Below are 12,016 nucleotides of genomic sequence, written 5' to 3' on the forward strand. Positions count from 1 at the left end.
AGAATCAAAATCACATGAAGTATTAGTATTGCTTTATAAAGCCTTAGTAAGACCACACCTGGCATACTGCATCCAATTTTGGTCCCCATATTACAAAAAGAAGTTGAGACTTTGGAAAACATGCAGAGAAAAGCAACTAGGAAAGTTGCAGGAACTGGGTATGGCTAGTCCAGAGAAAAGGACTCGGGGGGACATGATAGCAGCATTCTGGTATTTATCAATTTTTTTCCAAAACACCAGAAGGCAAGACAAGAAATTATGGATGGAAACTAATCAAGGAGAGAAACAACCTGGAATTAAGGAGAAACTTTCTAACAGTGAGGACAATTAACCAGAGGAACAGCTTGCAGGCAGAAGTTGTGAGTGCTTCATCAGTGGAGGGTCCCCTGCTTGAGCCAGGAAGGGAAGGGGGGTTGGACTAGAAAACCTCCTAAGTCCCTTCCCTTTCTGATTGATACAAACTAGTCCTAAGATCAGAGAACTGTCCTTAATCATGTTCTGCACTCCTATAATTGGAAGGGAAATATCTGATACGAAAGCTATTCTAGAGAGATAGGAAACAAAAAAAGTGTTCTGTTGCTATGTCTAAAACAAGTGGACAGAGTTGGGAAGTTCCTGACATTCTTGAACCCCAGTACCCCTATTTAGCATGGTAATGGTCAGAACTTTTGTTCAAACAAAGAATGAAGGACCACAGATTCCTCACCTTAGCAAGCTGCTGGGTGGCAAATAAAGACAGTAAATGGCAATGCCTAGAATCTCTCCTAAATATTGAGAAAGAGACATCTTCTCTTAAGACATGGCTATCCCCTGTCTCCTTACAACATAAGCTGACTAAAACCCCCTCCCTGCCAAGTAAGCAGGAAAGGTTTCCTCTGAACACAAAGCCCTTCCTTTGCCTCCTCCATTTCCCACAGGCGGTGCATTGTCTATATAAGGCAAGCATTACTGTCATGTTCCAAGGCTTGCTCATCAGGCTGCAGAACTCACTGGGAATTCTTCCAAGTGTCAACTTTGTTCTTATTTGATCTAATAGAAATCAAGACAAATCAGAAGGAAACACGAAAAATGTACGCCCACACCCAAAACATTTTCTTTCTTTTAATGCAGGATGGATGGGAAAGTATATTGTGAAGGCAACCTGGGGAGGGGGAATATAATGACCCCCATCCTCTCCCTGAGAAAAGACTCTGGTGGCAGCAGCATTCAAGCTTGAACCACCCTTTCCTTTGCACCCTTGGGGTGCTTCAGCTTGGAACATTTCCAAGAGTTTTAATATCTTCTCTCCTTGGGAATCACAGAGGAACGTGCTTTGCAGGAAGAATTGGACAGCCTAGATTTCTCCCACCTCCTCGCAAACCTGAGTCGGCAAAACATGCCTGGGCGGGCAAGAGGAATGTCTTATACCTCACAACAAGAGCTCACTCATCAGTTATTCGACTGCCTAGTACAAGGTTTCTACAGCAACCTGAGACTCACCAGAGCATCCCCAGCCAAGAGTACCAGGGTGAAGAGTGGTAGCATCCTGTGTTACTCAGCATCTGCAGTCACGGGCTACATCTGTGTTTCTCAACCTTTGCAGCTTTAAGATGTCTGGACTTCAACTCCCAAAATTCCCCAGACAGCATACCCAGTTCCAGCATGCTGCCTGGGGAATTCTGGGAGTTGAAGTCCAGCTATCTTAATGTTGCCAAAGTTGAGAAACACTGAACTACACAAACTAGGACTTTTTAGTTATGGGGTCCTTGGTGCTCTCCGAGCTTGCTTTCTTGCCGATGTTTTGTTACCAACTAAGTAACATCATCAGGGCAAGTAAGGGAGTGGGATTTGTTCTCGTTTTAAACACTAGTGGCTTGCCCTATCACTGTTTGTGGGACTGGACTTGGTGGTTCCTTCATTGGGCTGTTGTTTACTGTTAGCTTGTTTGTCTGAGTTGGTAGTTTCTTGACTGGCGTACAGTTTGCTTTTGTAGTTAGGAAACTACATTAATATAATCAGCTGTCCTTGTGATAAAACATACTGGATATGAAGAACTAAAGGTGAATCAAAGTGCTGAGAAAAAGAAATGCAGAGGAATACTATTCAGCAGAGATAGGTTTTCATACAGTCAGATTTCTGCCTTATTAATCTCTATGGCCAAATTTTGAAGCAATGTGTCAGTTTGATAGGGTAACATACCTACCACCAACAGGCACTGCTAGGATTTGTCTGCTGAAAAGGAAGGAGACAGGAACCACAGAGACTCCAGAAACAGACTTCCCTCAAAGCACTCTGGCATTTTTAAAGAATAACAAATGTATTTGTTTACATGAATCAGAAATCACTTCATTGTATTATTCTAAACAGGCATACATATCTATCCTAGCTGGGAGGAAGGTTTGAAGTGTTGAGATTAGCATTAAGGTTGAAATGAAGAAATTATATTCAAGCAGGTTTAACAATTTTTTAGGAGCTCATAGGCACATTTGAAATTTTGTATACGTTATTAGTGTTTCTCCAAAATGGCTGCCACGATATGCATATCCAATCATAAAACATTCATTAATCAAAAAGTAAACTGACAAATTTATTTCCAAAATCTCATCCCCAAATGGATGCTTTCCACAACCTAATTTATTTTTGCCTTTTTTCTGAGGTGGTTATTATAAAGAAGAATGGGCTATAACCATCCAACATTTTTATTTTCTATCTATAAGGCCTTCTGTAAGTAAAAATAATGCTAAAGCAATTGTGGACACGGTGCAGAGACAAGAATTTATGTTAGGACAAATTATGACAAAGATGTCATAACATCATGCAAATGATATGGTTGAGATACCTCACAAGACCTCATGATGCAAGCACAGAATTATCATTTTGGTGTCACAGTGGCTTACAATAGATACCTTTAATTTAGTTTTAATTATGTATCTCGATATTGTCAGCCACTCAGAGCGACCATAATGTATTTAATACATGCTTAAGTCTTAAGAGTAACAAACAACGTGGAATCTCCTCTGACCTGATTCTGCTGGTACTTTACAGCAGCTTCCAAAATTCCCACCCCAAGTACACTGTGGCTGAATAGCAATAGACTTATATACTGCTCCATAGTGCTTTACAGCACTCACTGAGCAATTCACAATGTCAGCATATTGGCCCCAACAATCTGGGGCCTCATTTTACTGACCTCAGAAGGATGGAAGATTGAGTCAACCTTGAGCCAGTCAGGATTGAATTCCAGGCTGTGTCCCCCTATAACCTTTCCGAATGTCCTGAACCATCGAAAGGTTGCCTATCCCTGTGCTTTAAATTTAGAATCTTTCAAAAACTCAAGTCAGGCAAAGTGGAGTAATTGACAGGCATAAAGAAAATTCCAATATAGGAGAATACCTGTAACTCTGGACTGAACTGTGGAATTCTTGGTGCTTTCTGAGCTTGGTTGTTTCATTGAACAAACATTTCATTGCTCAAATATGACTTGCATTGATGATGTTACCTAGTTAGGTAATGAAACATCTGAAAGCAAACAACCAAGCTCAAAGACCACCAAGAGCTCCACCAAGGAAGTTGACCATAGCATAGCATCTACAGGTAACCACTCTGACAAGGAAATGGTAACACACATACCAACATCATGAGATAAACTCTGTCCCATCAGACATACAGTACATAAGTAAGTCAGAGAGTTTGTTTCATAAGATCAGTCAGTTCGCTTCCCCTTCTCAAACCCCATTGGAATCCCTAATGATCCAAGGATCCTAAAGCAGAATACAAACCTAAGCTGGAAAGTTAATCAATCAACCGAAAGGCATTAACTAAAAAGAAGGGAATATGGAGAGACTTGTTGGAGCAATGCTGGAGTCCACTGTGCTTTTTTTAAAAAAAAGGCAGATATTTTTCCATATATTTATCAGCACTAAAGAAAAAGTCTGTTGGATTTTAATTTTTAATAAATAGCCTCCAACTCCTTTGCAAAGTTTAACACAAAATATCCCTCTGTAATAAAACTTTTAGAAGTAAAAAGAAATATCCCTTCCTACTTTCCCCCTTCACTTTGGGAATATAAAACATACTTCTTATTTCATTACCTAGCTGAGAGTGACCCAATGGATTTTTTGTTTGTTTGTTTTGCACACAAGTCTCTCAACTTCAAGGAGGCAAGTTCTGTCCCAGGAGAGACAGTATGTTTAAAATCCCTAAGGTTGGCAAACATCAGAACTTTCATCTTTTCAGAGTAAGGGCATTTTGGGGTGAAGGGCAATGGAAGACCTGGAGAATGACTAAGCTTCCTTTCTCCCTCTTTAACCCTGCACTTCTCCAGAAGTTTATTCATTAAATGGATTCAGCTGGCAGTTCTCCCAAATGGAAAGAACCAGATGAGCAATAGCCAGGGAGTATTAATCCCAACTCCAATCCCTTTTGGAAATCTTTCTCCACACTAATATTGCTGTTTAAAGGAAATGACTTCATAATGCAATAGCCCTGATCAACCACACTTTTCTCAAAATTAAGAAATAATTTTGACACACAGGAACTGAACTTTATTTTGGTTTGGATGTCCCTTCACAACACAGGCTGATGTCACAGAATAAGAAAGAAACACACATACCGTATATGGTATGTATGTCATTTAGTTTATTTGTTCCCCTGACAGAGCAATTTCTTTAAGCTATCCAAACAAGAACCCTACTAGGCAAGATCAAAATATCATTTTGTTCAGAATCCTATTTCTCGATGGGGGCAAACGTTTCTAATCTCCGTTAAATGACAACTAGGATTCTTCCTACTGTCTTGTTTTCAGAGGTATACTATTTGTGTGGAGGGAGTATTTATCACATCATCCCTTCCAAATATATTCACTATCAGATTTTTTTTTTAAAGTCAGAGAAATGCTATGCTTTACCTTCTTAATAGCACCCCAGCTCAGACCCACTACAGAAGCCACACTATTCACAGCTCACTTGGACCTGGGTCCTCCTAAATATAATAATACTGTGCTAAGTTGATACCGGTATCTAAGATACCATATATAAATGACCATACGAAAAAGTCAATTTGCTAGGAGGCAACCTGTGACAGAATGTTATTGTATACAGGAGACTTCCCCACCTTGGAACAGCCCAGATGCATTGGGTAACAAAACTCCCATCATCCATAACCAATGGCATCGTTGGCTCTGGGGCGGGAGATGTAGTCCAACAGACCGGAATAGCTAAGTTCGGGGAAGGCTAACGTTCATGTTTCCTCCTTTCACGAAAAGCCCGATGCCACTTTCTCGGCCGCAGCGGGACCCCACAGCCCTTCTCTTCCCCGATCGAGGAGGAGAGCCTGCCGTTGTCTGCAGACCCGCTGACTCCCAGAAAACGGGGCGTTCCGATCCGGCACAGGAAGCCGGGAAAGCCGGTAATCTCCAAGGAGCGAAAAGCTCAAGGCATGCCCATGGCAGCAGACGCCACAAGGACTGCCCAAACGCCCCCAGACAAGTGTCGCAGCAATCCGGATTCGGGGCGCCGAGGCGACGCGCGCTTTGCATCGGGTCCGGCCCTCGGCGGCAAGATAGAAACGGGGCTGGGGAGGGCGTGGGGGACACGGGTCCAGACGACTTAACTCGGTGCCCCGGCTCACTCCACCTCCGGGACAAGCGCCGCAGATGCGGGAAGGGGAAAGGAGGAAAAGAGGTGCGAGAAAGCCCAGGAAAGCAAGCGGGGGGGCGGGGGGGAACCCACCACCGTTTGCTCAAGGACGGTCGCTTTGCACCACTACGACGCGATCCGAGAGACAAGTCACGACTCTCCCATAAAATGGGCTACCTACCTTGCAGGGCCCGCGCACGGCAGTCTCCCCGCCTCGGCTTTCACGGAGGGGGCCACTAAAGCTCCAGCGCCGCCGCGCAGACGAAAGCGAGCCTTACATATATACATATATATCTATCTATATATACCTCGCGCTCCTCTCCGGCCGGGATAGAAGAGGCCCCGCCTGCTTAGCGTTTTCAGCCAAGCCCCCTGAGCGCCGTTTGCAAGGAGGGCGCATGCGCGGCAGTGGAAGCAAGCGGCTCTTCGGCCCGAAGGCTCCCCCTGGAGTCGCTGCTGGGGGTGACGTCGCCGGGGAGGGCGCGGCTGCGGGCGCCGCCGGTGACTTCCAAGGCGCGGGATCGCGGGATGGGATAAGCAAGAAAGGCGATCCCGTTTGGTGGAGAGGTGGGGCGCGCCCTGTTGACGTTCGGCTTGCTAGCCGGGTCTTGAAAACCTTTCTTGTGAAGAAACCAGCCCAGGAAATTGTGGCTGTTCCCTTTTCCAAGTCGGCGGGATGCTTCGGGTGGCCGTATTTGAACATAGGAAAATAGCTGCTTAAACGTTTGTAGCAATATGCTACATAATATGCTCAGGAGATACTTGTTGCTTCACACAACTGAGGAGGGAAGATCTCAGTACTGGCTTACTTAAACCATCTGTAAGCTGTTTCTATTTTTTAAAAAGGCGAAATTGTACAGTAAATACCTAAATGCAAGAAAGAAAACTCGAGGGGGAAGGATTTAAAATTGAGGGGATTGTTTCCACAGACCATCTTATCCTCTCCCTGAGTAGAGTAGTTTAATCTGATGTGTGGGCAGTCTTGGGAAATGGCCCAGATAGAATTAAGACTTTGGTTCAGGAGAGCATTCCAAAGTCAGAAAACATGCCATATAAAGTAATCCGGTAAAAGCTCGCATGACCCTTATGTTTGCAGTGCTTTCCCCAGAGGAGGCAAATAATAGATGCCAGGATACTTCATCACACAAAACCAGGCATATAAGAAACTCCTCCTCCAAAGGGACTCCCAGAAATGAGAATGCATCATATTGCAAAGCTTTATGCTTTACCTCTCCTGTATATGGTGAAACTTTTTGCCCTACTTGATTCTTCATTGCCCACGTGTGCATTGTTCCAGATCATAAAAAATGGATTTGATCTAATTGTTATCAAGCACCAGGTTGTTAAGGGTGTCAAATAAACTATATCTATTCACCCAGGGTCAAATTTAAAAGGTTCATCATTAGGTGGAGTAAGCTGTCTCCTCTAAATGTATGAGCTTTTGTGTACAGAACAAGCGTACACAATGGCTCTGACAGTTGTACATAACACAAAGCAAGCTCAGGTTTATAGCATGTAAGGTAATTACTTTAAATGGTGCAATTTAAGGGGCATTTCCATGTTGAAAACAATGAGCAAGACAGGACTAGTTCCTTACGTGAGCAAAAACTGAAATGATACATCACCTTTTTTGGGATAAAACCACTGAGGAACTTTTGTAGTTTGCACAGAAATCTAGCTTTGTCCAAAAAGCAAGGCTGTTCTCTCTGCCTGTGCTGAAGTAGACAACAATTAAACTGGTCCTGAATTTATAAAGTTTATAAAGGTCCTGAGTTTATAAACATATCTACTCATTACAAGTAGGATTCAATTTTGTGTAGCTCTCAAGGCTCTGAGGTAGGAATTTCTGTACAAAAAGTAGAGGTATTAACAAATGAGCTTTTTATTGGCCAATTACCCTAATTGCACCGAATTTACTGAGACAAGTGGGAATATCGTTTTTTACAACTCACCCATACCTTCCCAGAATTTTCTTCACATTTTTTCTTACGAAAGAAAACTTAGGACAAAAATCACCGAACAGTAATCTCAAAATTATTATTAGCATTAGATATTCTCAGTTTGGAAGGACTCCAAAGCTTTCTAATGAATTTTCAACACCTGAAAATTATAATGCCTGAGCTTCTCTCCAGGAGCCACAACAGTTATACTAGCTTCAGACAATTGTGTTGAGGGTGGATCTCAAACATCTTTTAACTTGTTGAAGCTATGCACTGCTTTGTTTCTAAATTACATCTTTATTATGATCATTGACCAATTTAAAGAATGTAAGAAAGCAAACAAAACAGCATGAAAAGCATGTTTGTAAGATCCAGATAAAGCTCCGGAACTATGCAACTCGTCACTGTTCCAATTTTGGCAGTCATTTGATGGACCATGGCACAAATTTTGGTCACATGAATAGCTGCTGTATCTATCTGTAGCTATGTCTACGAGTTCTAGTGATTATGGGATTTTGTTTTGCATGCTTATAATTTCTAGGGCAATCCTTTTTTGAAGAGAAAAAAAAAGTTCATTAAAGATTTCATAGTTACATTTATTTCCAGTGTTCAACTTGTGTGCCCATAGCTATTTCTTTCCACTTACTCCTGTTCTCACAATGAATTAAGGACTTTCTAATGCAGCCATTTTCAATTAGCTCTCCTTTCAAAATCTTCCCCAAGATGAAAAGTGGTACCTAAAAGTACAAGAAAAGGATTGTCTTTTTCTGTAAAAGGATTATACACTATGTAAGGGTGGTTTTGTGAGGAAAATCTTTAAAGATTTATTTATAGTATAGAAAGTATTTCATATTTTCACAAATCTTGAAAGATTGATTACAGGGAAAAGCATTTTAGAGATGCAAATGACCAAAGAAAAATAGCAAAAACTTGAAAGTAGTGTACAAAACTATAAAGCAAATAAAATGATCTTTAGTGATCCTGCATATGGAATCAATATGTATGGATTTATGTACATACACACACATACACACCAGTTTCATCAATATTACATGAAGGTCATCAGAGGACACCATGGAGGAGTTAAAAGCCAACACAGAGCCAAGAAAAATTACTGGGCCAATGCAACTACACAGCTGAATAAGGCAAATCTCCAGTTGCTTTCTTTTCTATTTAAGGCAAAATGCTGTGATTCACAATTCCCAGAATGAACTGTCATGTTAGAAAGAAGATGACAAAGCACACACTCTCCAGATTTCTTACCTTGTAAACAATAACGGTTTGTTGAGAAGCCAGTTCTTTCCAAGGAAGATCTCCAAAATATTGTCTAATACTGTATTTATTAAATATCCATAGATTTTTGTAGTAGGCAAGAATCTATGATCTTGCTGCATTTGCTTCAATCTAACTAAACAAACAAGAAGGCAAGAAGACCAAGATGGCTGAGAACCGGGTTTACCTTTGATTTTTCAACCATGAAATGCTGCCAAGTGTGTAGGAGTAAACTGCTAAATTTATTCATTTTTTAATCCTACCATTCTTCTAAAGTGATTGTGATGTATTTTTTCTTCCAACAATACCCTCCCCCAAACCTTGTGTAGAAGTTTAGTCTATTCCAAAGTAAATCTTATCTTGATCTGCATAGCATGATTAAGTCATACTGTAGTGTGTTACATTTTGCCTTAATACAATGTGTAATTTAGCTGTTAGGTATTATAAATCATGGTTTCTGGTTTAGTGTTCTGAGAATCAAGCTGATATGACTGGGTTTATACATCATGCTAAACAGTTTAGGTTTGTTGAATTAACCACAATTATCTGGGTTCATACAATAGAGCATAATAGCAGGGCTGACACAATCTAAAGCAAGCAAACTTAATTGCATGGTGTATGAATTTGACTAACTAGTTTATAGTGCAGTGTGTAAACTTATTGACAAAGGAGTTAATATTTGAATCCAATTCTAAGTGGCCTAAATCTTGCTTTAATTATTAGTTTAATAGTTCTCTCAAACTTCTAGCAATGAGCTTTCCATTCTCCCAACTGCTGCCCACCACTCGTCTTGCCAAAAGAAATCCCCTTTTCAGGTCTGTTCAAAACAGACCAGGTTTTCTTTCTAAAGGAGATGTGTGTGAGGGACACAGTTGCTCAGTGTGGCTCTCCAGATTCCACCATACTAGATTTCAAGCTCTGAAATCCTGAATGCTGCTGTTAGAAATATTTATCACATACATACATACATACATACATACATACATACATACATTGGTAGCCCATCTTACCACAGGATAAATATCAAATTAATTTGACCTGCATGTCCACTGTAATGCTAAATTAGTGACTTGTGGGATCTTTTATGGTGGGCAATTTATTTAAAATTATTATGCAAAAACTGATGATTTTGAAAGTAAATCTCAGTGCTACCACAAAGGAAAGGCTAAGCATCCGACTGTTTTGCCTATCTACATGCAGAAAGAAGAACATGCATAATTCAGATGTTGGCCAGTAGTTCAAATACATCCTTTTCTAGTCTTTACAGTCCCTCTGCATTATATGATACTGTAGTGTAATAAGTCCTCATTTGGTTATGTTTTTAAGGATGTTCTCTCAGTTATTTTGTTTATTTATTTGCAAAGGGCTGGTTTTTCATAAGCCTGCTGAGATCTCCTCTTTTGAGCATGCACAATCTTCATAGAATGTGCAGTTTTTTAAACAATAGTACTTTTTAAAATGAGTTTGAAAAGAATGGATCTGATAAATTAGGCTCATCCATATGTTAAAAAACAGAAGAGAGGTAGTTATGCTTATAACTCAGTTTAACTTGGTGCTTTTCCTGTAAACAAAAATGTAGGGATTGAAATGAAATGTAGAGAACTGAAATATTTAGGGATTGAAATGAACTGTACAGAATTGAAATATTTAGATACCTAAACGAGTTGTATCAAGTCTACTTTCAGAACATAGGTCAGAGATTAGCCAGTGTGGATGGAGTACATGGGCTTCTAAATTACAAAGGGAATTATAATATTTTTTTCCAGTTTTCTTTGTTGGAAAGGAATTATTTTATTTATCAAAAATCTATCGCTTTTATAGCAACAATAAAATTGTGCTGACATGTTTTATTCTTCCATGTATTCTTACATTCACTGTATATAATTCATGGCCACACTGCACACTACATACTCCTCTTTTGCAACAGTCCTTCATAACTTGTTTGATTTCCAGGTGACAAGTAACTCCTTTGTTGTAAAAACTTCAAAGCTTCTACTCTCTGCAAACTACCCTTGATACCCAGGCTTCTTTGTTGGTATTCAAGCTGTTTGACTATTAGGTTCAAAGGACAGAAGATAACATTCACTCTACCTTTCAAAAGATATTTGTGACTTGCCAGAAAGCAGGGACTGAAACACACAGTAGATATGGTGGTGGATGGTGGGGGTGCTGGGTCAGGCAGAATGGCCCTCCCTTCCGGATGGATTCTTTCTACTACTAAAGTTTGATAAAATCCAGTGATGAAGAAATGCCCCTTCTTATGGCCCAGAGTGATTCCTTAACATAATTTGAAAGGACATCTGCTTCTGGTAGATACTATCAAGTACAGGTAGTCCTCGTCTTACAACAGTTCATTTAGTGAGCATTCAGAGTTACAAAAGGTCTGAAAAAAAGTGACATGACTTTTTCACACTTATAGCAGCAGCCCTAAGGTCACATGATCAAAATTCAGATGCTTAGCAACTGATTTCGTATTTATGACAGTTGCAGTGTCCTGGGGTCATGTGATTCCCCTTTTAGAATAGAATGGAATGGAATAGAATAGAATAGAATAGAATAGAATAGAATAGAATAGAATAGAATAGAATAGAATAGCTTTATTGGCCAAGTGTGATTGGACACACAAGGAATTTGTCTTGGTGTAAATATTCTCAATATAGATAAAAGAAAAGATACATTCGTTAAGAGTCAGGAATCATAAGGTACAACACTTAATGCAACCTTTTGCAACCTTCTGTCAAGCAAAGTCAATGGGGAACCAGACTCACTTAACCAACTTACTAACTTAACAAATGCAATGATTCACTTAACTGTGGCAAGAAAAGTCATAAAATGAGACATAAAATGTATCCATTTCATGTATTCATAACTATGTTTATACTTATACCTGTTATAATCCCTTGACAAAATAAATAAAAACTAACTTAACAAATGTTTCACTTAGCAACATAAATATTGGGCTCAATTGTGGTCACAACTCAAGGATACCTGTGTATTTGGTTTAGCATGTTAGGTAAAACTAACTATTGGATTTGTAAGCTGTTATTTGTGGCAGCATACTGAATGCAACATGGTTAAGCAAACCATGATTTAGAGTTATGCATGAATCCAGTTATACTGTTTTAATTATGAAATGTTGACATCCATAGGTGTAGCCCCTATTATATTCCATTAACCTTAATAGTGTAA

At 40.0% G+C, this 12,016-nt stretch overlaps 1 protein-coding gene across 3 annotated transcripts in view; it reads right to left on the minus strand.

Moving 5' to 3' along the window:
- Nucleotides 1-6,005, minus strand: part of PDLIM7 (PDZ and LIM domain 7) — a 55,313-nt gene extending 49,308 nt beyond the window's left edge. The window contains exons 1-2 of one of the 3 annotated variants that reach the window (XM_087924176.1): nt 5,797-5,900; nt 4,886-4,959 (exon numbers count right to left, since the gene is read on the minus strand). The gene's annotated coding sequence lies outside the window, so the exon portion shown is untranslated. Of the gene's footprint in view, nt 1-4,885; nt 4,960-5,796 lie in introns of all 3 variants that reach the window. The other 2 variants (XM_087924175.1, XM_087924177.1) reach the window with 2 other exon arrangements.
- Between the last annotated feature and the right edge of the window lie 6,011 nt (nt 6,006-12,016).

This window comes from Pseudonaja textilis, chromosome 2, assembly GCF_049901715.1.
Source record: "Pseudonaja textilis isolate UNSWEBS1 chromosome 2, rPseTex1.2, whole genome shotgun sequence".
Taxonomy (NCBI): domain Eukaryota; kingdom Metazoa; phylum Chordata; class Lepidosauria; order Squamata; family Elapidae; genus Pseudonaja; species Pseudonaja textilis.